Source organism: Mus caroli, unplaced genomic scaffold (assembly GCF_978045245.1).
Source record: "Mus caroli unplaced genomic scaffold, Mus_caroli_1 scaffold_2, whole genome shotgun sequence".
Taxonomy (NCBI): Eukaryota; Metazoa; Chordata; class Mammalia; order Rodentia; family Muridae; genus Mus; species Mus caroli.
In genome coordinates this window covers 100,682,699-100,709,768 of record NW_028227257.1, presented here as the reverse complement: position 1 = coordinate 100,709,768, position 27,070 = coordinate 100,682,699, and the positions used below count along the sequence as shown (strand labels likewise).

General features: G+C 38.1%; 1 protein-coding gene across 2 annotated transcripts in view; it reads left to right on the top strand.

Moving 5' to 3' along the window:
• Positions 1 to 27,070, top strand: part of Itprid2 (ITPR interacting domain containing 2) — an 84,205-nt gene that overhangs the window by 18,681 nt on the left and 38,454 nt on the right. The window contains exons 1-2 of one of the 2 annotated variants that reach the window (XM_085834738.1): positions 14,079 to 14,151; positions 26,832 to 26,925. The gene's annotated coding sequence lies outside the window, so the exon portion shown is untranslated. Of the gene's footprint in view, positions 1 to 14,078; positions 14,152 to 26,831; positions 26,926 to 27,070 lie in introns of those variants that run through there. The other variant, XM_085834739.1, reaches the window with a different exon arrangement.

Sequence of the window (27,070 nt, the reverse complement as noted above, 5' to 3'; positions counted from 1 at the left end):
AGGTAGAACTTCTTTCTGTGTTCAAGGGCCTGCTGCCCTGGAGGAGACAAATGAAGTCATCCCTTTTCTGTTCCTTTTGTCCTGGAGGTTCCTTTTCAATTCAGCCTTCCTGGACCCTGGGCTCTGCCTGTGCAGTCCTTGCCAGCTAGCACTTGCCTTGCCTGACTTCCCTGGGCTCCCACCTAAATAACAACTCTGTCCCTCCCAGCCCCCTCTCTGCCTCAGTGAGATTCTCTAAGCTGGTATCTGTCAGAGCCTACCTACCTAGTTAGGTGCATATGTGTGGCTTTGTCCTGTGACCTCCTTATCAGTTAAAAAAAGGAAGGCTGAAAACCTTAGAAATTCTTCCACAAACTAACAAATAAACTGGCCTCAGTTTAACTTCTGTTATCTATTATTGCATTCTGTTATCTATTATTTTCATGTGAGCGTTTCCTCTGTTCTGCTCTAGTTTAGTAGATTTCAAGCCTATGCATCAGAATGAGTAACTATTCCTTTTACCTCCAGTCATCCACACTGAAAACGGACATCTATGTGTATGTGATAGGTCATTTGGGGTTGTTTTCTTAGGGTGTTCATAAACGTTAGTTTGTGCTGAAGTTTTTTTAAATGGAGTTATATAAAATATTTCAATTACAAATATTGGTCAAAGCAGACAGATATTGTGCTCAATATACACCATTAGCAGAGAACAATATCTCAGAGAATGGTATAGTCACTGTCATGGTTTAGAAATAACAATGCTAAAAAGTCGACTAGTATCACCATCACCAATAAGCAGATTATTTCTTTTCATTGCCGAGGATGGGTAGGGAAGGAGGGGGAGACAGTGTAGTAACTTAGCCTTGCCTGACCAGAGTGAGTGCTAATGTTTCATTATAATGTTTTCCTAAACTGCTTCACTGTGAATTTATGTGCTTAAATTATTGTGGGAATCTTATCATTCATCACACCATTTCAAAACACCCATGGGAAAGACAGTCATTATGTTTTCTGGTTTCTGACCTGAGAAACTGAACAACAGGTAGATAGGATCTGGGAAGTTGTTCAGGTGAACTAATTTGCTTAACAACTGATATTACATACATGATTAAAATTGTTCTTACGAGGTTCTGCTTACATAGCTAACTAAGTGGTTCTGGAATTTTAACTTGAGAATGTCTCAGATGACAAGGCATATACAGGCTATGGCTAGGTTAGTCTATATAGGAAAAAGTATGAATTTTTAGAATATCTTGAGGATTGAACTGCTGTTATCCTGGACTTTTCTAAATTTACTGGGAGACAGAACAGCACATACAATCTTCACTGGAGTAGCAATGAGTGTTCCACTTTTCTTCTGGCTGTAGGTTTGCCAGTAACTAGTCTGGTGAGCATGAGCAGGTCCTTTGACCTCCTTTAGGCTTAGATTTTTTTTTCTTTGCAAATAAGGGGTTGGGCTCTGATTTCTAAGGTCATTTAGAACTATGAAACCATGTGACTTCTCTTAGAGTTTCTTTCAAAATCCACATTACATATTTATTTATGTCTCACCCTATCTTAAAGGTATTACTGGACCATATCCAATCGCAGCTTGGGCAAACAATGCAGCCACTGAGAGGAGACTACTTGCGTCATATTATTTTATTTTTTTTTCACATTCAAACAATACCTGGCAAATAAATAAAGGTTTCTGAAATTGTGATTGGCACAGGGATGCATGATCTGCTGCACTGAGCGTGTAGGCAAAGCACATACATATTCAGAGGTCAGAATGAAGCGAGAGCAGATCACATTTGCCCGTGTTTGTGAGAAGCCTGCATTAGGAACTGTGGACATAGCACAAGTGCTCAAAGCTCCACGATTTCAGCCTGCCTTGCTCTTCAGCCTTTCCCATCACGTGCTCACTTCTCAGCAACATTCCCTCACTCTCCCTTCGATCTTTCTGTGGCTCCACCTGTGCTCTCCCATTTGGGTAGCATTCTTTTTTTCTCCAAATTTTAAATGCATAACAGATTTATGTACATTCGCATTTCTGTGTTGGGATAGAGAATAGACTACAATAGGACACTTTTAGGTATAACAGACTGTCTATAAAAAGATTTTCAATGATTTTATTTTATTTTTTTCAGAGAACTTAGAAGGGGGCTCCCTAAAACTCACTAGCCTCACTGAAAGCATTTTCAATTTTGTTTTAGTTAAGCCCAAGGCAAAAACTCTACTGCTGAGCTACATCCCCAGGCCCACTGAGGGATATTTTAATATGACATATCTAGAAAAAATGATGTGTTTCAGTTCTTGCTAGAAATTTTGAAAGTCTTCTCAATTTTGTAGACGACTCTATTTGATATTGTATTTTAGGAATATAATGACTAATTTTGTGATTAAGAAGTTACTTAAGGAAAAAAGAATGTAAGAATAAAATTTGGGGTTTGACTCTAGAAATCAGTTTGGTGGTTCCTCAGAAAATTGGACATAGTACTACCTGAGGACCCAGCTATATCACTCCTGGGCATATACCCAGAAGATGCTCCAACATGTAATAACGACACATGCTCCACTATGTTCATAGCAACCTTATTTATAATAGCCAGGAGTTGGAAAGAACTCAGATGTCCCTCAACAGAGGAATGGACACAGAAAATGTGCTACATTTACACAATGGAGTACTACTCAGCTACTAAAAATGAATTCATAAAATTCTTAGGCAAATGGATAGAACTAGAAAATATCGTCCTGAGTGAGGTAACCCAATCGCAAAAGAACACACATGGTATCCACTCACTGATGAGTGGATATTAGCCCAGAAGCTCAGAATACCCAAGATACAATTCACAGACCACATGAAACTCAAAAAGAAGGAAGACCAAAGTGTGGGTGCTTCGGTCCTTCTTAGAAGGAGAACAAAATACTCACAGGAGCAAATATGGAGATAAAGTATAGAGCAGAGACTGAAGGAAAGGTCACTCAGAGACTGCCCCACCTGGGGATTCATCCCATATACAGTTACAAAACCCAGACACTATTGTGGATGACAAGAAGTGCATGCTGACAGGAGCCTGATATGGTTGTCTCCTGAGAGGCTCTGCCAGAGCCTTACCAATACAGAGGTGGATGCTGCAGCCAACCATTGGACTGAGAGCGGGGTCCCCAATAGAGGAGTTACAGAAAGGACCGAAGGAGTTGAAGGGGATTGCAACCCCACAGGAAGAACAACAATATCAACTAACCAGTCCCCCAAGAGCTCTCAGGGACTAAGCCATCAACAATGGCTCCAGCTGCAGAGGATAGCCTTGTCATGCATCAATGGGAGGAGAGGTCCTTGATCCTATGAAGGCTCAATTGATGCCCCAGTGTAGGGGAACTAAGGGCGGGGAGGTGGGAGTGGGTGGTTGAGGGAGCACCTTTATAGAAGCAGGGGGAGGGAGGATGGGATAGAGGGCTTCTGAGGGGGGACTGGGAAAGGGAATAACATTTGAAATGTAATTAAAGAAAATATCCAATAAAAAAAGGAAAGAAAACCTAACAAAACACAAACCCAAAAAAACAAACAAAAGATTTGGGGTTCGCAGGACTTATGCGTGGTCCAGAACCAAGTGGATTCATGATGAAATAATATGGCTTCATGAACTGTGCAGCTTTGAGCAAGTTACTGCATGTTTTTAATTATTAGTACACTATAAAGTACTCACTAACCTCACTACTGCATTAGGCTGTACTAAGCAATAGGGTAACGCATGCCGGAACTTAGAAAAAGCACCAAGTATATATTTGAGTGCTTATTATCAACCCCACACAAAAGGCAATGTGAGCTCATTTCACAGGCAATGGAATGAAGCCTGAGATTCTGGGACCGACTCAAACTAACTTGGCAACAAGCTATAGACTCTGCAACTTCAAACGCTTTTCTCCACATCCATGCTGACTCACTGCCTTCATACTATCAAACTGTGATAATGGATGAGTAAGTCACAGCCCCTAAAGACAACATATTGAAGAGGAAGTAAAAAGAGAACAGACTTTTTCTTTTTTCACATGAGCTTTTGGTGTACTGTTCACAGGACTCTAACCCAGGGCTGGGGGCTGGCTTCCATGGACATTTCTAACTAACCCTGGTCTTGAAGTGTGAACTGGAATTCGATCCTGGGCTTGGGTGGGACAGATGCCATGAGCAGAGCATCCAGGGGGAAAGGGATGGAGAGCTTGTTCTGCATGTGAATGTGCAGAAGCTGTGAGAGGATGGGGGACACTGGTACTGCGCAGGTCAGCTTGACTGGAACATGGAGTCATGGAGTCTTGGAGTCTCCGGTGAGGTGAAGTTTGGTTATAAAAGGCACAGTCTGAATGTAGTTCCTTAATCAAGGACACTACCGGAAAGTGTACACAATAATGTATATTCTGGGGTCAGGCATCTGCACCTCAGGTGTGCAGGCTGGTGTTTATGGACACTGAGGCATGACTTAAAGTCCTCTTATGTATTTTTAATCTGTATGTGTCTGACCTCAGTCTTGCCGAGGTCAGACGTGCCTATAGATAATGTGTATTCTGTAGGAAAATAACCTGATTAACAATTGAGAGAAATGCTTTTCTCACTTCCAGGAATTCTTTCCCCAGGAAACTTATCTACATTAAGATCATATGCTCAATTGTCTTTGTTTCTAATGGGAAACAATCTTCATGACTTCTTGTGTAAAACTATTGTTTTGAGTGTTTGATTTAGCCATTCTTGTGGCAGGAGATCATTTACAAACTAAGATTCCCAAGCTTCAGAGAAATACCAAGTTAAAAATCACTGTAAACTCTACTTTTCAAGATAGAGTACCTGAAGACTGATTGCCAACAATAGGCTTCCAGAATCAGGGCAAATTTACCATTTAAAACTCATTGAGATAATTACAATGAAATGATTTGAATGGTTGATAAAATTTCAGCAAAATATCTTATCAATTTTGAAAAACATCTTGAAAGAAGAAATGATATTTCACTAATTCCTCCATGTGTAGCTTATACACAAGTTACTTGTATATATCAGTATTTTGAACAATACAAGCATTAATCTCAGAGTCAGAAATTCTGTTATGTGGTATTTAACTCAAATATATGAAGAAAGTATATACCAAATGCCAGGCACTGTTCTAAACATTAGGGATGCCAGAAGATTTAGTTGGGCCCACAAAAATCCCTCTCTTTATGTAGATAAAAACAAAATTTTTTCATAATGAATTATGATAGGTACTAAAATACAGGCATGAATTACATACATAGTAGAGTTGATACTGAAGATAGGACACCTTCCAGCCTGGACTAACACAAGCTAATTAGGTAACTCAGCATAATTATTTTTCTCCAGTAACTAGAAGAAGAAGGGAGGACCGAAACTCTATATAGGTCAGAGAAACATCTGATTAGTGCTAACTTGTCTAATGTTTTATCTTAATTCCAATGAATGATAACATTATTGGGACTGCCAGCTCCCCTGTCTTTTAAAAACACCCAACTTCCATAAGTATTTTAAAACTAAACTGTACACTACACACCCACTTAACTGGGAGTTTTAGGTTATGGAATAATTCATAAAAGACTGTAAAAGTCAAATCAGTAGCATGGTATTTTTGAATACCATATTTTTGAATACTTTATACAGACATCATAATTGATAGACACTAAGATTTGTTTTAGATTCTAAACACGTTTCTCCAAAACTGTAAAGTATATCTTGTTGTCTTTGAAGCAAGATATTTCATTGTGAACCTTTGATCTATTTTCCCTGCAATCTGAATTCCCAAGTTTATTATGAATAGAAGAAGAAGAAGAAGAAGAAGAAGAAGAAGAAGAAGAAGAAGAAGAAGAAGAAGAAGAAGAAGAAGAAGAAGAAGAAGAAGAAGAAGGGTGCATTTCAGTCTGGACAATCTGTACATTAGATACATGAAGGGATGTCATTTGGATAATCAGGCCTTTTATTCAGCCAGTTGACACTGGGGATTCCATACCTGGCAAGCCCTTTCCTGTGTACACTGTTGCTCACTGCCCTTGCCTCTTCCAAAGAAGTTTCTTTCCTAATTAATTTCTTTTAAAAGTATCTTTGGTCCTAATAATTATATGGCAGCAACACTGACTTTGTAATAAATCCATGAGCTTATTAGATATGAAACTTCTCTCTCACTTTAATACCTTTCTATTTTAAGTTGTAGAAGGAAAACAACAAAACAAACCAATCGGTAGCCTTCCATGTTTCTACATAGCCTTGAAAATGTAAGGAATCCTCAGTCGGCTCCTGCTGCTTGTTTCCTTGTTTTTCTCTCACCTACAGACTTTTCTTGTTCAAAATCACTCTTTTCATTGCTTTAAAACAACAACAACAACAACAACCCAGAAATTTGAAATCTTATTGATTCTCATTCTATTAAATCAATCAATCAATCAATCAATCAATCAATCAATCCAAGGGAGAGGGGAGGAAAATGTAATAGGAATCTCTCACTGCTCTTCAGTGCTCTTTGATTTGTTTCAGATCTCAGCTGCTTTGTGGTGTCTCAAAAATGTGATTGATGTTAAAGTGGTTGGATGACCACTGAGAGGAAAAACTTTATACCAGTTGTTCTCAACCTTCCTGATGCTGTGGCCTTTAACACAGTTGCTCATGTTGCCGTGACCCCCCCCCCAACCATAACATTATTTCATAACTGTAAATTTATGAAGCTACTTCATAACTGTAAATTTTCTACTGCTATAAATCATAATGTAAATATGGGTGTTTCCTGACGGTGTTAGGGAACTCTTGTGAGAAGAGTCATTCAATCCCCAAGGGGACATGTCCCACAGGTTGAGAAACACTGCTTTATCGTTTGAAGCTCTTCAGTGTGGTCCTCATTTGTCTAGAGCTTCAAAGGGTCTAAATGATCATGTTGTGCAAAATACAACACAGCTATTCTCAGAATGAACGAGAGTGTACATGGATATTATAATCTGTATTTAACATTTTTTTCTACTTAGCATTTTACTAATAAGGTATGGTAAAAACACATTTTTACAAAGATGATTAAAGTGTATCTAATATTTGTTTGCTAAGCTTAATTCACTAGAAATAATTAATTTACAACGAATATTTATAAATTTATAGGTAAACATATAACCATGCAAGTTTACACATACACGCACACACAAACACACACACACACACACACACACAGGTATGTGTGTGAGTGAGATAGAGAATGGTTTCTCTATTAGAATTTTCATGTTATAAATCTGTTTCTTATAAATGAAAAATTTTGGTGCAAAGATTAGATGTATCACAATTGTTTTGACGAAGCTCAATTGACAGCCACGTCACTTTTTCTATTGGTAGCTGAGTCAAGTTGATCTGATGGGAAAACCAGAAATTCTAAAAAATAAATTTATAGATGTTGGCAGCTACATTAAAGTTCTCTGAGGTTAAAAGCAGTGGCAGTTTATTTAACAGGTGGCCTGAGTCAAGTGAACTTACTGTTTTGATATTTTGCCTGACATTTTTTTCCCCATCTACAAATGAACCAGTGCAAGGTGGGAAATGACTTTTAAATATGACCAGAGTAAAATGTCCCAATTTCAAGAGCATATTTTGTTGCCCGATGGCATAGTATTTTTAGTGGTATTTCTCTGACACCAGTGCTTATTTCCTCACACGTTCTGTTAAGTCCTGTGAGGAGTTGCCAGTGCAGAAATCTGAGTAATCTTTATACCATGTTCCACTGAAGGTCTAACCATGGAGGGTTAGAATTGGTGACTGTTGAACAAAAATCTGGCCTACTTAAAATAAAAAATAGAAACCCAAAATAGAATTCTAAACAGTGAAATTTACTGTTAAGAATAATCACAAACCAGAAACAAGATAAATCATTACTATTCAAATTGACAATCAATTCTGAATGCTACTTTGTATCTGATGTCACACACACACACAGTTTTAAGAATTATCTAAATGTGGTGGACATATACAATAAGAAAGTGCATGTGTGTGCATGTGAGTGTGGGTGCTCACAGAGACCAGCCTTTCCTCCATCCCTTTTCTTTTCTTAAGCATATGTGTCTTACTTGTGGGTAGGTATGGTCTTGCCTGTGCTATAATTCTCTTTTCACAAAGCAAATGCAAAAAACTTGTCTAGGCTGAAAAAATCTGGATGAATACTATGATATGTTTATTGGTGGGGGCTCTATACAGGAAGGCTGGCAAAGGTATGTCTGAGAGTACTGGTATTCTAGTGAATGCCTCCTACAACTAGTACCTTCTTTCTTAAATGTGCATACCTGAAAAGACAGTTTACTTTCATTTAAGCAAGACAGTGTCCAGGAGAAGCATAACAAGTTAGAGAGTGCTATCTTCAAGGAGTGCTACTAGGCACAAGGACAGATGCTGTGGACTTTGTAGTGTTCTCCTTCCATCTCCATCCTGTGGAAATCTTTAGCAAAGAGACTTCACTTGCTCTAGTATTGCGAAGATGCCCTCAGTGTGGTCATATGGGGAGAATACAGGCCTCTTATGGAAGAGACGTGGTTTTGGAGCAGGGCATTAGCATACACACATATTGATTGGCATGTGCATACTTGGCCACAAATGCATACGTTGAATTGAAAGGATTCCTGTTTGCCAGGGTGAGCTACTCCCTATTGATCCTGGGAGCTCAGTTAAGAAACTTTATTCTCTTCTTGAACCTCTCTGGCCACAGCCATGGTACTGAAGCATAGTGACTACAGCTATGGTACCAAAAGATCTTCAGAGAATTACCTGATAAGACTTGAAGCTACTTCATTCTTAGTGATACTGCCAGGCACAGTTGTATATTTACATGGATACAGGACTATGATTTAACTTTTAGTCATAATTCAGAAATATTCAGAAGGCACAGAATTACTGCTTCCATGATGGCTGGTGTTACAAATGCATAGCTCCATTAATTCTCAAAACAAATGACTGCTGTTAAAATGGGCCCTTTACATAAAGAATCTTCATGCCAGATAAAACCTGCTGTATACCAGAATTTTAGGTGGTTTAACAAATAAAATATCCTCTTCACCTTAGCATATATTATACTATGTACTCATTTGTTTCTGAAGAATAATCTTTTTTTTTTTGTGACCTACAAATCTTGCTAGATCCTAGGTCTCTTTTTTTTTAAAAGATTTATTTATTTATTATATGTAAGTACACTGTAGCTGTCTTCAGACACTCCAGAAGAGGACGTCATATCTTGTTACAGATGGTTGTGAGCCACCATGTGGTTGCTGGGATTTGAACTCTGGACCTTCGAAAGAGCAGTCAGGTGCTCTTACCCACTGAGCCATCTCACCAGCCCAAATAATCTTTTTAAACTAGGAACCTAGAGAAAATCCAAACCAGTTAAACTGTGCCAATGAAGACACTGATGTATAACAAACGGCACACAATGATCCTTGTGATATGCTACACAAAGGTATAAAGTTAGGAATTCTTTTTTTTTTTTTTTTTTTTTTTTTTTTTGGTTTTTGGTTTTTGGTTTTTCAAGACAGGGTTTCTCTGTCAGTCCTGGCTGTCCTGGAATACATGCATTTCATGTTTAAGAACTTTTGAACATGTTAATTAAAATGTCTAAGTTGTTGCTTGGTCTGAACAATACATATTATCCACATGCTGGGAGTGAGAGTTACTATTAGTTAGGATGCATTTGACAGGTAGTGAAAGAAAATACAGAAATAGATCTGACTTACTAGTTAGGAGACTTTACCAATATCAGAATATTTTGAATTGAGGTATTCTGCAGAGTTGACTGGGGCAGCAGCTTAGGCAGTTCTTCATTGAGGTGGGGGTCTTTGAAAATGCCCATTTTGTCAACCTTAACACCCAGCCTTACAGAATTAAATATACAACATCTGGTGGAATTTGAATTTCAACTAAAAAAGGCATAATTTTTGACTATATGCTATGCAATTCTGCTGTCAGAAGTTCTAGTTTAGCTGACTGCTACACATTTCTGTTTCTCAAACCCAAGGAACTTCTCAGCAGAGAGTCTTCTGAGCTTGCTTCCTTTGTGGTCACAAGATAGCTGCTTTGTCTCTTAATGTCATATTTCATGCCAATGCACAGAGGTATAAAAATGATTCAGTTGCTAAGAAGGAGAAGTGGTGGCTTAGTTAGTAACCAACAATTAATGTTACCGAGACAAGTCTGGATATTTGTTGACTAATGCCGTTTCCTCAAGAATATGGACTTTGTTCTGTAACAGGATATAACTGACCTTGTTTTCTGATTCAGGGACAGAATGTTGATCAACTGTCATACTTATGCAGAACCCTCTGTCCTTTTGTTATCTGTAAATGTTAATATTCCCTTTGGAGACCCTTCATCTTGTATGAGCTGGGAACTGTCCTCAGGCCCAACCTATGTACTTGGAACAATTAAAACAGTTTCTGTTGAGCGTGTGGAACTAAGGACCCCAGCTCATTTGTTCTTTCCTTTCTCCCCAGCATTGCCAGGACACAGCATTAGTCAGTTCCCCATGCTTACGCTTGCTTGGTAGTTGTTTCCTCCTGCCTCGGGCTGTTTCCTATGTTTCTTTCCTCCTTCTACTCCCAGACTTTCAAAAGCTGTCCACACCTTCAGAGCCTTATTTGTGCTTAAAGCACTAATAGTTTTAAATGGGCTTGATAGACTAATCCTTGTTAATATTTACTTTACTAATGTGTTGGACCTCCGAGGTAATTTAATGCTTTAGTCATTTCAAAAGTTCAGCCTCTCAAAAGCTTTTCAGGAATGCTGCCAGTGCAGGCACCTTCATGGCATAGAACCTTCAGCTTTCCTACCACACTCCCAGGGGCAGGTAGCTACAAGAAGGGCTGGACTGGACTTTGCTCACTGCTAACCTGGTCTTGTGACTTCCTCTGTCTTTCGTTCCTCATAGCCTCACACTGCAGTACATTGGGCTCTGCAGGCCTTTCCTCCACCCTGCTTCCTGTCTCATCCTGCATGATTCATACATGACTTCAGTATTTTATAAGGGTGCCCCACCCAACACCCTAGACTTACAATTGCTTGACCTTCTGAGGTGCATAAGCCTTTTCCTTTGGACTTAAGTGTCAGCCACCAGTGACATGCCCCACTGCTACCTAGTCATCCCCAGCAAGTCCTCACCTCCTGTAACTACAACACAGGGTCAACATCTGAACCTCGGTGCCTATTCCTCCAACTGGAACTCTTCCCCACTGCTATCAGACAAGTCCATTGGCTTCACAGGAATCTAAAACCTCAAAAAAACATCACACAATATCATCACTCTGAGACCCTCAACTAGCCTTCTTCCTCCCTTCATGACTTTCCTCTTCTATCTCAATAGTTTACCTGAAAAATTAAATCCTGAACACTTCCCATTTTGACAGTCTCCATCACACCCTATCTCACTGTGTCTCCATCATACCCAAGCTCAATGTCTCTTCATCATACCCAATCTCAGTGTGTCTCCATCATACCCAAGCTCAATGTTCAAATGCCTATCTTAATGAACTTAAATTTTGCTCTTGAAGTTCAACACCTGTATGTCTGAAACATACCAAATACAGCTATATCATTCTGAAGAGGGCCTCTCAGATACTCTGCAATGCGGAAGTATCACTAGATATGTTAACAAGTTTGGGGCTTAGCTGCTTTTGGCCCCCGTTGTAGCTGGGAGCCCTTGAGAAAATAATATGTCCATTCTGTATTTTCTTCATTTCAGCTGCAAGAAGCAAATGATAATTGGACTTGTCTCACAGGAAAGTAATGAATAAATGTGCTAACTCACAAGTAATTGAGTTAGCTGCTTAGAGAGTAATCTAGCTTGGATAAACAAGTTTTTATTTCTCTCTTTAGTTTTCTGTTCTGATTTGAGAATAATTCATAACTCCAAATCTTTCTTTTTAATCTCCATACGTCTTATGCTCTATTACTTTAGTAGGTCATCTGATTCTGAGTATATACAGAACCAATGAGGTCTCTTTCTGAAAACCTCTGAAATGTTGTTCATCTAGGCAATGGTTTTGTTGTTTTGGACATGATTTCTTGTGCACTGCTAACAAAAGCAAAATTAAACAAAGATGGTTACATTAAACTATGAAGATTCTATACAGCAACCAGGTGAAGAGACAAGCCTTTAGGGAGAATGCAAACTGTGTGTGTATATGTGTATGTATGTACATGTGTGTGTGTGTGTGTGTGTGTGTGTGTATACACATATATATACATATGTATTGTATTGTATATATATATATATATATATATACAATAATGGGTTAAGTTTTAAAATATATAAAGAATGTAACACAACAGCAAGAAAATAAATGGTTTTTCAAATGAGAAAAAAACCTGAATGCACATTTATCTAAAGAAATGACCAACAGGTATTTGAAAAACTATCCAATACTGGTAATCATCAGGGAAATGCAAATTAAACCAACAAAGAGATATAATTTTACATCTATTACAATAACTTTTAACTAAATAAAACTAACTAGTATTGGCAAGTATAGGGAAGACCTGAACTGATGAGATGTAAGTTGGTAGAGTCACTATGGAAACTGGCATGGTGGTCCCTCCTTCTACCTTTACAATGGAATAGGTGACTGCAGACCCACTGTTGGGAAAGAGACAAAGAAGGCTTCTGTGACAACCCCTGCTCCCAACCCACCCTTTCCCAAAGTAACAACCTTGACAGAAAGCCATTAAAGAAAATCCTTTAAAATTGTGATAAGAATGTTCTTCATGATTGATGGCTTCTGGCAAGGGTGCAGGTGGAGGACTCAGTTTTCTTTAAGGAGCTGAACACTGGAAGTTTGACAATGTCTCAGTGATATGGGGAACAAAATTGAATTTCTTCTTCCTCTTCTTCTTCCTCCTCATCCCCCTCCTCCTCCCCCTCCCCCTCCTCCTTCCCCCCCCTCTTCTTCTTCTACCACTTCCTCTTCCTTTTCTTCTTCTTCCCTTGTGGAGTGAATCACACAGAATTACTGTATGATCCAACAATCTCATGAGTATAATCCCAAAGGAAATTATCAGTATGAGAAACCTGAAGAGACATCTGTGCTCTTGTTTGCTGCAATGATGTTTTCAATTGGAATGTACAAAATAAACCTATGCCGATATGATAAATGATAAGATGTGATTTGCAGTCATGGTGGGATACTACTATGCTATAGAAAGAAAAATAACCTTTCATTTGTAGCAACATGGATGGCTATGGAGGACATCATGTTGAGTGATATAAGTGAAGAACAAAACAAATACTATAAAATTTTTACCATATGTGCATTCCAAAATTTATTCTCAATTAGAGAGTAGTAATATACATGTAATTCCAACTCTGTGTTCTATTTTGGCTATTGTGTACAAATTTCCTGATGTTGTGATAGAACATCATCACCAACGCAATGGAAGAGCTTAGTTAGCTTATGGTTCCAGAGGAGCAAGAGTCAATTGTGATGGGGGAACATATTTGCATGTGATAGGCATGGTGTCAGGAACAGGAAGCTGAGAGCTCACATTTTAAACCAGAAGCACCAAGCAGAGAAAGTGAACTGGAAGTAGCACAAGACTCTTCAGCTCAGAACATGTCCCCAGTGATATATTTCCTCTAGTGAAGCTGTATCTCCCAAACTTCCTTAGGCAATGGCAAAACTGGGGACCAAGAGCAACATCTGAGTGCCTATGGGGGTAATTCTCATTCAAAGCATTACATCTGTTCTTATCATGTATTTCTCTATCATATATATAAACATTCCATGTGTGGATGTGTTCCTGCCTCTTGTCTACTAACTAATTGATGATAATTGTGAGGCTAATATTAAAATTAAGACCAGAGGGAGTACAAACTTTAGCACTTGCTCTTTACTTCAATGCCAGCTGAGAAAAACTCATTTTTTTTATTTTTATGGCCATATATTTGTATGATGGTTTTCCTGCATTTTTGTTGTGTTAGTGAATTGTTTTAGTGTGAATACCCATATTGATTCTTGTTTCATTCTCAATGGAACTAGCTCACAGATTTTCACTCTAATCAATTCTCCATTCTTCACCATTCCAGCCACAATCTTTATCATGATCATATCAGGAATAATCTCTACACAGCCAAACCAGAAGCCAGTTCTCAGTCTTCATGCTAATTAGCACCTCAGGGGGTGAAAACGGCAAAGGTAATGATTTCTTCCTCTTTCACACCTGTTCTCTGGATTCCACTTTTTCTTTTTCTATCTCGTCTGTTTATTTTTTCTCAGCCTCCTTCTGTCCAGCTAAGCATCTAAGCATCTAAGCAACTCTTCAAACTTAACACATTCAATCGTCTTTTCTCTCCCAAGACTGTCCCACTACAAGTCGTTGCCTCATTCTGAGCACAATCTCTAGTTTCCCAATGAGTAAAAGAGTTAGTACTCGCCTTCTGTCTGTTATACACCACTTCTAACCCACAGCAAGCACTGCTGGCTTTATTTTCAAGATATAACTTGTCATCTTGTGATGCACCAAGTCCAAATTCCCACTTTGAGACAACCCTGTTACTCCATTTTTTAAAAATTTTGTTTCTCCAATTTCTATCTTTACCACATTAGTCACATTTATAAAGAACAGCCAGAGTCGGTCTCAAACCCATGAGTCAGACCAAGCAATCCTCCTGCTTAACCTCTCCTCACACTGAAATCAGAACCACGTTTCTTCAGGCGCCTAAAGCGCTACTGTGGGAGAGTTATCTCTTTCTCTCCTCACCCAGGGAGAGTTGACCTGATGGTGAAATTTTTGAGAACACAGGAATATATCTGGGGTGAACTGATCTAATTACAAGGACTAAAAAAATACAAGGAAAAACAAAACAAACAAAGTAACAAAAGAACAGGACAGAAAGGAACAAAAGGCAGTGAATCCTTCTAAAAGTTACAAGGCTAGCTATAAAGAGGGCTTTGAACATGACCACTGGTGTTTGCATTTTATAGGTCTTTTCCAATTTCAGCCTCACTGGGTATATAATAGCTTCCATAGGAAGTAGGAGGAAGACTTCCTGACAAGATCTGTGAAGATAGGAGACTGTCAAAACACACATACTATTTAAGCCAAATTTTATCCACAATTGTAGTTCTGAACTGTGTTTTTGAGTGCTTGAAGACACATCTCAATCAATGTCCTGTACAAACACTTGCCATTCAGTATGTCCAGTAATGTACATACTGCATTTTTATCTGCCTGGTTCACCTTCCTCAAAAACAAATTAACATAAAATATTCTTTCCTTAGAAGACTTCCTATTTGGTCAAACAACACAAATACATAAATTTTTAACAAAAATTGAAAACCAGCCTTGTGAATTCATTCTGTTTCTTCCCTCTTCTAAGCTGCTGGCATTGTGTGTAGAGCCTATCATTACTGCCCCAACCCAGGTGCTTATCATCTGTTCCAAATACCAATGAATATATTCCCTATCTGGTTGTCATGCCTGAGGCCCGCCCAACTCTTTCTAAAGTCAGTATCTTTCAATAGAGTGCTTTAGTTAAAAAAAATTAAATAACACAAACATTCAAGATGATGACTGAAAATGGGCTTTTACCTACTATTTCAATCTCAATTATGATAGTTCTTCACATGTATTAATATAATCATACTGAAAGATATTACTTGGGTTCATGTATATACTTCCCCGAAATTCCTACTTAAATAGCTATAGCTGTCAAAGTTCAAGTAGTCTCCCTGCCTGTTGCTATATTGTTCATACAGTCTCAAACAATTTGGAAGAGTTAGCCATATGCTGTCACTTAAAAGTCTCTTGATTCATTTTCCTGTTTTCTCTATAAAGTATGTATTTTCATGATGAAATATAACTTTGTATACTTTCCAAATATACTTGACTTAGTTGTTTCTTGTTATATTGTAGAAAAAGATGTTCAACAAAACAATACAAACCCCCTAAAACCCAAAATGCTACTTCGCAGAACAAATGAAAGTGGAACAGGGAGCAGGGTGGGATGAAACAGGGCAAGGTTTAAGATGCATACCGTGACAGCCTACTCATCTGCCTTGCATAAGCCACATGCTTGGCACCATTTGTCTAGCAGCCAATACAGCACAAACTTTGTCAACTATCTAGTTTCCAGTACCAGTGAGGTCAAAAAAATAAAGCCTGGTCATTTCAACAGTCCTTGCAACAAAATCAGAAGAGGAAGAAGAGGGAGAAGAGGGAGAAGAGGGAGAAGAGGGAGAAGAAGAGGGAGAAGAAGAGGGAGAAGAGGGAGAAGAAGAGGGAGAAGAAGAGGGAGAAGAGGGAGAAGAGGGAGAAGAGGGAGAGGGAGAAGGAGGAGGAGAAGAAGAAGAAGGAGGAGGAAGAGGAGGAGGAGGAGGAGGAGGAGGAGGAGGAGAAGAAGAAGAAGAAGAAGAAGAAGAAGAAGAAGAAGAAGAAGAAGAAGAAGAAGAAGAAGAAGAAGAAGAAGAAGAAGAAGAAGAAGAAGAAGTTGAAGTTGTTTCTATGGAAATTCTCTTAAAAGAGAATCAAAGATGAAAAAAAATCTGTTTTGTTTTTGAGATTCACGAAAGTGCTTTATTATTCCTGATGGGTTTGCTAATGCTGAATGCTCTATGAAAAGGTAGAGCCCTCGTGCTAATCAACTTTCTGATTACCCCTACCAGGATTTTATGTAATTTTTTTCTCATGTCTGTTTCCTCATATGTAGAGTTTTGCCAAACATGAAGGATGACATTCTTAATGATCTCTGAAAGATTTGCTTTCTGAGATAGTGCATTCTACTTTCATATCTCTGTTCACATGCAGAATTGATACTGGCAGGTGTTACTGTGTGAACCACAGAGAAGCCCTGTAAAAAAAAAGTCTTTATGAAAACCACTGATTATTATCAAAGCAGCAAAGCAGCAGGCTATTTCCTAGACTGCTCTTAAGTCCTAGGTAAATATTGATATATTGTAACAATCATGTTTTCATACTGTTATTGAATAGTTGCAATAGAAGCTAAATCTGTATCCTTTAGAAAACTTTGAATTTTGTTCCTCTTCCAGTTAGACTGTTTTATTTTAATTACATTGTACAAGTTTTTGGAGTACAGTGTAACAGTATTTGTTGGCAACATATGATGATCAAATCTGGGTAGTCAATATTTCCACACCCTTCAATATATGTTTGAATATTAAATATTTAACTTTTAAAAAGATTTAGTTTGTATGAATGGGTTTTGTGTGTGTGTGTGAATGTATGTCTGTCCACAAGATGTGTGTGATGCCCCCTGGAAATCAGAAGAGGGCATTTGATTCTCTGGAACAGGAGTTAAGCCTGTGTACATCTTTAAGTGGATGCTGGATCCTCTGGATCAGGAGCCATTGCTCTGAACTTCTCAGCTACTGCTTCAGCCCTGACAGTAAGTCCTTAGTGTCAGGTCCTACACCTGCCATTTGAGCTTTGCCGGGAAGGCTAGATATTAGGTTCAGATGCTGTATCATTCATGTTCTTATCAAGAACCTATTCCCCTTAGATAATACTTCTGAGTACAAGAAAGTAGACAGATCATATATGCTACAGTCTTAGCCTTTTGGTTCTAGTGTAGAATATTATGGTCTCCTAGAAGGATGGAGCACAAGCTAAACAATATCCTCAGATTGACAGAGATTCTGTCCCCATTCCTGGGCACTTATGTGTAGATGAAAGGTTTGGGATCTGAAATATATCAATTTTACCAAGGTGTTTTAATATTACATGCTTGTGAGGAACTTAGATATTAAAATAGTATGACCCGTTTTGAGGATTTGATAATATAAAAAGCCTTTTCCATCTTTACCTTTATCAAAAAAATACCCCTTCAAGGTAGATGGCTTATATGAAAGGAATATTTTTCTTACTAGCCATGAAGTATCTTACACACTTAATATATATGGTACTGTAATCAATAGGCACGTAGGTTATCTAAATATGTTTCTATGCTGGATGGCTCTCAAGGCAGCTCTAATTACTTATAGGAATGTTATCAAGTCTAATACAATTGTTCCCAGAGAATGAGAGGGAGAAATGTTGCTTAGCTATTGAACGACTATATCTCTATAGATATAATCTATATTTATATCTATATCTATATCTATATATATCAAAGAAGCCACTAATAAATAGAAGCTTGTAGTACTTCAAAAGACTGCAAAATGGTGGTAAATTTAGCCTCTCCACCAGACATCAGTTGAAAAGGCTGTGTCAGAATTGCCACACTTCTTTCTGAACCACCAGCATATCATGCTACCCCTTGCCCTGGCCTAACTAACCCTTAAAGTGACTACATAAGCTCTAACAGACAGAGCTTCCCCATTGTGGTTCACTTTGGGTGCAGCTGCTTCCAAGTTTTTTAGCACATAGGCATGAACTTGGGCAGACAGGGGCTGGGGAAGATGACAAAAAGCTAACGAAGTGTATCCTATTGCTGGACTGTCTTGATTTTTTTCCTGATGGTTATAAAATATTTTATAGAGTAGACTTTTTCTGACTATAAGTTTTATGTATAATTAAGACCAAAGTGAACATCATACTCAGAGTTTCCCTACTCTATGAGCCACCTGGTAAAGGAATTTTACATGATAATGCAATAAGAAATAATCTCAGTATTTGATAGGTAGAGGTAGATTCATCATGAGGTTCAGGCTACATAGAGAGACTTCATTTCAAAACACAAAATACATCTGAATAAGTCTAGTGTAAAACAATGAAATATCTAGTGGTGTCACATTGATAAGAAAAAAAAAGAATTTTTTTCCCTAGGAAAATAGGAAAACTGTCCTGCATTTAACCATAATTCTCCTGACTATAGATAAACAAATATTTCAGAGGGTTCTGAAACACTCTCTTAAACGATGATTGCAAACACTCTTAGCACGAATGTTTTTGTCATCTGGTATGTTCTCGTTAATGCTTTTCAACTTATCTAATCTTTAAAATATTTATTTATTTAATATGTGCATGTGTGTGCCTGTGTTGCATATATGTGTACTATGGGTACAAGGAGCCAACAGAGGTCAAACAAGGCATTAGATTGCCTGAATTAGAATTACAGATGGTTGTGAGCTGCCATGTGGGGGCTGGGAGACAGATCCAGGTCTGCTAAAGGAGCAGTTAGGGTCTTTAAGTGCGGCTCTCAAGCCAGTATTTATGTGTCACTGTCATTATTTTTCGCCATGTGTATGCCTGTCTTTTTGTCTGGGGGCATGAGCGGCATGAGTGTACCGTAGGCATTGGATCCCCCTAGGGCTTACGTTACAAGCTGTTGGAGACTTTGGTATATGGGTCCTGAGAATTAAACTTGGGATCTCTGCAAGAGTAGTATATGAGGTTGCTGAGACCCTAAATGTATTCATTTTGCTGGCAATATTTCTTTTTTATTAGATATTTTCTTTATATACATTTCAAATGCTATCCCAAAAGTTCCCTATACCCTCCTCTTGCCCTGCTCCCCTACCCACCTACTCCCGCTTCTTGGCCCTGGCATTCCCATGTACTGGGGCATATAAAGTTTGCAATACCAAGGGGCCTCTCTTCCCAATGATGGCCGACTAGACCATCTTCTGCTACATATGCAGCTAGAGACATGAACTCTGGGGGTACTGATTAGTTCATATTGTTGTTCCACCTATAGGGTTGCAGACCCCTTCAGCTCCTTGGGTACGTTCTCTAGCTTCTCCACTGGGGGCCCTGTGTTCCATCTTATAGATGACTGTGAGCATCCACTTCTGTATTTGCCAGGCACTGGCATAGTCTCATACGAGACAGCTATAACAGGGTGCCTTCAGCAAAATCTTTCTATTTAAGACAGAAACAAAAAACTAAAAGCCCCCAAATTCATGTATGGTTTCCCAATATGTTCAATTTAAAGCATTAAGATGTGTACCAATTGTTGCCTAAAACTTCCTGGCAGGATCCCTGAGAGGTAGATGAGCAAGCACACTGAAGGCTGGTATGGACTCTTGACCTACTTCTGTCACTGACCACCTGTTGCCCTTAGGCAATCTTTCTGACTCAGTCTGGTTGCCCTGGGGGAAAAAAAAGTCCGTTCCCAGGAGTCCACGGGCTTTGAGCTCTCCTACTCCTCTCTCTGCCCAGGAGCTGAAGTGAAGAGGCCCCTCTGACCTAAGCAGCTGCTGAGCTTTAAGAGCCTGAAGGTCCAGGAAGGGGTCGGTGCAGGGTGGGTTAGAGTGTGAGCTTTGCTGGTAGAAGCCTTGGTTGTACTCTGAGACTCAAGCAGTGTCTTAGTGTGTGGTCTGGAGCACTAATATCTCAGAAAATCTCTAAAACTCCAAAACTAGGGCAACACAGTTAGAAAACATTGTGTAATTAAATGAGATACTGTTAGTATAGCTCTAAACATAATGACTGGTCACAAAGCAAATACCCAGTTAAAGCTACTCATTTTAATATAGTCATGAATCCATTGAAATAACTGCTCTATTAGAACTTCTACAAGCATAATCAAACATATCAGTAATACAGTGTGTTTGAAGGGTTTAAAGTGCCACTCATAAGATGATTTTCTAAAAAAAAAAAAAAAAAAGATAGGAAATTCACAGACTCAGAGAGATATTTAAAATCAACCCAAACAACCTGTTTCTCTGTGATTTCTTTACTTAATAACAATCTCCTAATAAACAGGCCATCAAGCTGTTTGATCTGTACTAATGTAATCTAGGCCACACATTGCTACGTCATAGCTGTAGGAAATTTTCATGCCCTGATGAGATACGATTTCAGTGGGTTTTTCTTTACATTTTTACTCATTTGATGCAGACTATGGAGGAGTAGTTTTTCTTGGTGTTCATAGTTCTTGATGGTAATATATATTAAGTCCCCTTATTGTTTGAAACTTTATTTTATGTAGATTACATTTAAATAAAAATAAACAACATAAAATCATACCTTGATAGAAGAGATACATTTTAAAAGAAATGCAAGTTCTTATTTTACTATTTAAAAACCACCACTTTACCCCAAAAGAGAAGTGAAAGAAAAGAAATCCTCCAAATATAGGAAATGGAATACTATGACATTTTTAATTAGAGCATGGTATCTATTTATTTTGGCCCTTGTATTTCTATGGGCAGATTAAAATTTCAAATATAGAAATTTTATTTCCTCACTAACAGTTGTTACCCTGACATGTGAAAACTGGTGATTTTCAGGACCCAAGGGTAATATGTGTATGAGTAAATCAGTGTTTCTTGCCTTTCCCTATAGCTTGGAGATGGGACTTTTGTGACTAGGATATCTTTTTTCTTTTTCTATTGTTTATTTTATTTATTTACATTACGAATGTTATCCCTCTCCCTAGTTTCCCCTCCACAAACTCCCTAGTCCCTCCCCCTGCCTCTATGAGGGTGCTCCCTCACCTGCCCACCTTCTCCTGCCTCAGTGCCCTAGCATTCCCCTACCCTGGGTCATCCAGCCTCCACAGGACCAAAGGGCTCCCTTTCCATTGTTGCCAGATATGGCAATCCTCAGCTATATATGCAGCTGGAGCCATGCATGGATCCCCCCATGTGTGCTCTTTGGTTTGCAACCCCATAGAAGGAACAACAGTATCAACTAACCAGACCCTCCAAGGCTCCCAGGCACTAAACCAACAATCAAAGAGGGAACAGGATACTTCGTACTGTAGGATCCTCTACAGTATAACTTAATAAGCTCACAATAATATCTGGGTCAACCTGTTGATGATTTAGACATTATGAAATTTTGTAGCAAGAGTTTTTAGTTACCATATTTTTTTAAAGCTATCTCCCCAGGGCTGGAGAGATGGTTCAGTGGCTAAGGGGCCTGGCTGCTCTTGTGAAGGGTGTGAGGGTTCTGTTTCCACCATCTGCCTCAGGAGGGTCATGAAGCTTGTGGCTTTTGGGACACATGCATACACTGGGTATTGACACGCACAAATACTCATAACTCAGAATAACAAACCAGAGTTTATATCTCCTTGTAGATTCTGAGTTTCTCCTCGCTTATGAGATGTGAGTACCTGTGCGTGTGATCTGCAGTGCCTTGTGGACAATAAGATTTCTTCACAATATTAGTTGAGTAATATGGCTAATAGGAAGTAATCAAAGTGATTTATAAATCTTGAATACCTCTATGTTAAGTATCTCAGGTTCACAAAACTATTACAAAGATTTACTTATTATAAAATTCAACTTAAAATTTTTGTAGGAACTAGCTTATTTTCTGTCTCCATAGTTCTACTTCGTCAAATACTTTGTTGCTGGGTTAACTTTCATGTGACCTCACTTACTTAAAAGCTATTTTAAAGGAAGAGATATTACATTTATATATTACTTTTTAATTACTTGTCAAAAAGCCTGAAGACAGCGATTTCTCAATGTGTGTGCCCCAGAGCTCTGCAGGAAAGAAAGACACAAAAGGAGTCTTAAAACAGTTTTGAGCTACAAGACACATGGGCTCTGCAGGGGCCCTGCTGTGAAGGTGCTAGTCGAACTGTCATTATGTTGATGACTTACCTGTTCAACTTTGCACTTTTTGGTTAGTAGTAACAAAAGGAATTGGTGAAGTTGGAAGTTAAGAGATAGCCAAAATCCTGTCTGTGGCTGGCAAAAGCCCCACTCTCTCCCCATTTTACTCTGAAACTTGCCAAGCCTTGTTCACTTTGGCTTTATTTTTAAAATGCATTTCTGGTGAGTGAGGAAAGGTTTTGTACTGTGTTTTCAATGACTCACCCAAAATAACTCCATTGAACTTGTGAAGGGTCCTGTTCTGAATGTAGATTTTGTTTGCTCTGCAGTGGGCATGAAGTAGCTGCAGAAAGGAGATTAGACTCAGGAAATGGGCTGGGAGAAGCCAGGAGAGGTCACATTTCTCAGGATCAAGCACGTGTCAAAGAACTGATTTTCCTTTATATATATATTATATATGAATATACGTTAATATATATAATGTGTGTGTGTCTGTTTGTGTATATGATTAGTGCACATGTTCATGCTCATGCATGCTCACATGTGAAACAAACATAATGAACACTATACTCATAAAGAAAGCCTTTAAAATCTACCAGTTTAGATAGATGTGAGGTATATCCAGACACTAAGACCTCTTTTTTTTTCATCTCCATAAAATGTACAAAGAAAGTTTTAAATAGGAATACATAATTGTAAACCTACATATAGTGAATTTTTAAGTTCTAAGTGGTTTTAATCATATATAAAAATACAAGTATTTGAAAACAATCAGATTAGGAAGAAAATGTGGTTTAAAAAATTAATCACATTACAGGATGGTGTTAATACCTGGGAACTTAAGACATTATCCTATTTTGTCATATACTGCAGAAAAACTGCTATCAGTAAGTACTGTCATGGTGTGGGCATTGGATACAGATCCCATAAACCTATGTAAAACCTTGTATGATTAAAAAGGTCTGAGATCTTTAAAAGCAACATTTTCGGGCAAGACTGAGGAGCAAGAGCGAAGAGATGAATCTATACTTGAGTATCTAGACTTCACAGTTGGATTACAAATATTTTGGCTTTTCCATATTGCTGTCCCATATATCCAGTAGAAATATTCCAAAGCCTCCTTTGAGCAGTTTACAAATTCACAAAACAGGTCAAAGGAAGCTTGTTTATTCTGTTATGTAATCTTGCTTCTCCATTGTGGATGAAGAACGGCTGGACATTCTTACCTGTTGCTCAGAAACAAGAGAGAACAGAGTCAGTGAACAAACAAACAAACACAAACAAAACAGCTGGCTATAAATTCACTGTGGAGAGGGTAAGACTAGTATTATTCAACAAATGTGACCCCAGAACAAGTGGGAAAAGTGGCAAGCCTCCAATGCCCTAACTTCAGAAAATCTGTAATGGGGTAAGTACAGGATTGTTGAGTAAATCATCTCTAGGGCAGTTTTCTTCTCGTATTCAGCCCTTTCCCTCTGAAATGGACTTGATGAAATACAGAAAATAGACATGGCAAGTGGCTCTGCTATACTCGTGTTTCCAATAAGGAAAGGCAATCCAATCACCACTAAATTTTTACTAGTCTGTAAAGTCAAACATAGTTTGAGTTATATACCTGATATGATTTTATTTCTTTAAAATAGGTACAAAACTAGAAATAATAAAACAAAACAATTTTCACGATTAATAATAACTTAATGGAATACATCAAAGAGCTGATTAAAATTAAACTACGTAGCTTTCAGCAGAGTTTATTTATTATACTTGTTTTATAAGTAAATCATGGGGTGTTTCTGTAGAGTTTATTGATTCATATTGATTGATATTTTCCTTAAATTCTATTTCATTCTATTTGGAAAATATCCCTCTGCTATCATGGGGAATGTTAATAGATGTTGAGGGGCCCAGAAGGTTTCCTTCTGAAATGAATTTAAGAATTATTGGGCTAAGCACAAGTAAGTCATGTTTGCTTAGCATAAACCTTGAAGATGTCTTATTATTACAGTAAATTTTATACCAATCTCACATAAAATATATTTTGAGAAATTTCCAAATATCTAATGTCAGGATAGATATTGAATAGATGTGGACAATATAGTAATACAATATGTGGTATTATCCCAAAAAAGGGTAAAAATTATTTGATATAACTACAATTCTGCCATTCAGATCAGACTTTTAATACAAATTTGATTACATAAATATAACTGAAACAGTTTCTTTACTAGAACCAAAAGGCCTCAATTTAACTACAGTCAAAATAGATCTTATTTTCTAATTTTGAGGCCTATGTTAAAGTTAGAATTTTATATCATATATCACTTATTATTGAAGCTCTTCCACCTAAAATTTTGTTATTTAATCAGAGTATGTTTTCTGTTCTTCCCTGAATTTATTATACTTTTAAGGAACATTTACATAGAAATGGAAATAGAAGAAGCTATTCATTAGCATTAGAATATTCCTCCATATGAAATTGACTTATTTTGTGTTTTTCAGCATAATAACTGCAATGGCCCTAATGAATTCTTACTTCAGTTGTTAGGACCCTTGCGGTAACTTGGGAAGGTGGTTATGACTGCAGTTTCACATAGGAAGGAAGCGATATCCAGAGAGATCAGTAATGTGTAAAAATAGAAGGAAAACATTCACCTTGAGTCTGATTCCTCTTTCCACTCTACCTTGTTAGGTTAAATTGTCCATATTTAATATAACTATATTTCTCTTCTTCATAAACATCAATAAATAAGACAATATTCTTAATTCAGAGTTTATAATTGCTATACTCTAATTATACTTTCTGGGCTTACTCCCCTTTCTCTTTGACTGTGATTGAATGACCTGTAAATTATAAGCCATACTTCATTATTGCCTTTCCCCAGAATTCTTTGCTCTCTAAAAGTACAAGCAAAGCTAATTAAAAAAAAAAAAAAGCATTGGAGAAAAAAAACACAAAACAGACAAAATCTGAGTTTGTCTCATTTAAAGAAGAACAATAGCAACGGACATCTTGCCTCAAGAGTACTCAGTATTCTATGTAGACTCAGCATTGTATTGTGGATACATGAAAGATATTAAAATATGGTCCATAATCTCTCATGTTTACAAAGTGGCTGGTAAACTAAACACATTGTCTGGATCTGATCATATTGTTTGCTGCTTAATTCATTCCCCCCAATGAACAGCATATACATTCTGTTGTATATCAAGGAACTGTAAACAGGATGTGATCATGACTGGGGGAACCACAGAGTGAAGACATTCCGGATCAGCTGGTTCATGCAGGCAGTAGACAGAACAGGAATGAATTAAAAAGCAAGGACAGAGAACCAGCCACAGCACATGGATAAGCTGGAGACAGCAAATGGATGGGACAGAATCCAACAGGGCCCTGGATAAAACCACTGGAGCCAGTGTCCTCTACAGCCTTTGACCAACCATACCAACAGTTCTTTAGGCACCTTCTTTTCATGTCTCATATTCCACAGGCAGCTGCATTGGAAGGATATGAAAGAGGTACCTTCATCCTTAATATAGAACTCCTGAAAGTCTAAGACATATTAAGAACTAAATGATCCCTTACCAGTGAAAGGTCAAGCCACTGAGTTGCTGGTACCATCCTTGTAGCTCCCCTTACAGTTCACTGTAAGTGCAGGAGGGCCATGATAATGCTGGGATGGCTCTGGGAAGCCAGCTTGGATTTTGGAATTGTTTTTGGGGATATTGATAAACCATCAGGAGTTGTTGTTTCTATCAATAATTAATGATGTATTGGGAACTATCAAACATATGGACCATGCTAGAAAGAAGTAAGGACCAAAGACAGGAAGGTCCCTGTGGTACTTTAAAGGTGAATAGATTATGTGCAAGGGCCTGCACAAGAAACTAGGTTCCATCTCATCTCAAGGACACTACATTCTGTGTTCCAAAAACTATTTCCTTCAGTTATGAATGCACACTTCACTTGGACTTTTATGAACTGTAAATATCTATTTCAAATGGAAAATTTCTTCCTTAAAATATTATTTATGTAAAAATGTCCTTTTTAGTCAAGAAAAAGCATAAAAATAGACCAAAGGAAAACACTATTCGCACTTTGCTTGCAGAGTTCAGCCATGCACAATAAAATGTTGGAAGCCTTCTATATTGTCTGTAGATGGTTCAGAACATTCACTGTTTGATATGTAACACTTTGTTTCAATCTGGATAGAATTTTAATCTTTTTTTCCTCATAGGAGATACAAGTATGATAAAGGGGAGGGAGGGAGCTGGGATTTAAGAATTGTTTCAGAAGCTTGGCATGACCTGCTTCTTGTTACATCTTCTAACTCCCAAATCCAAGCAGTTAGCTCTCTACACTCCCAGGTCACTTTCTTCACTTCCCTTTTTTTTTTTTTTGTCTGCAGCTTCAATGTGATATACCCATTTTTTTCTCACTGGATTTTCATACCTCACATAACCAGGACACACGGATTTCTCAAAAGTGCGAGCAACACCAAGGTAAGCTTTTACAAGCAGACAGTACAATCTCACGTCTCTTTCATCCTTGCCCAATCCTGTAGGCATCCTACACTGATTAAGTCTCAGCAGCCCAGTCACTTGTTTGCACGCGGGGGCGTTTTATGAGACTTGGCCTTGGCACTTT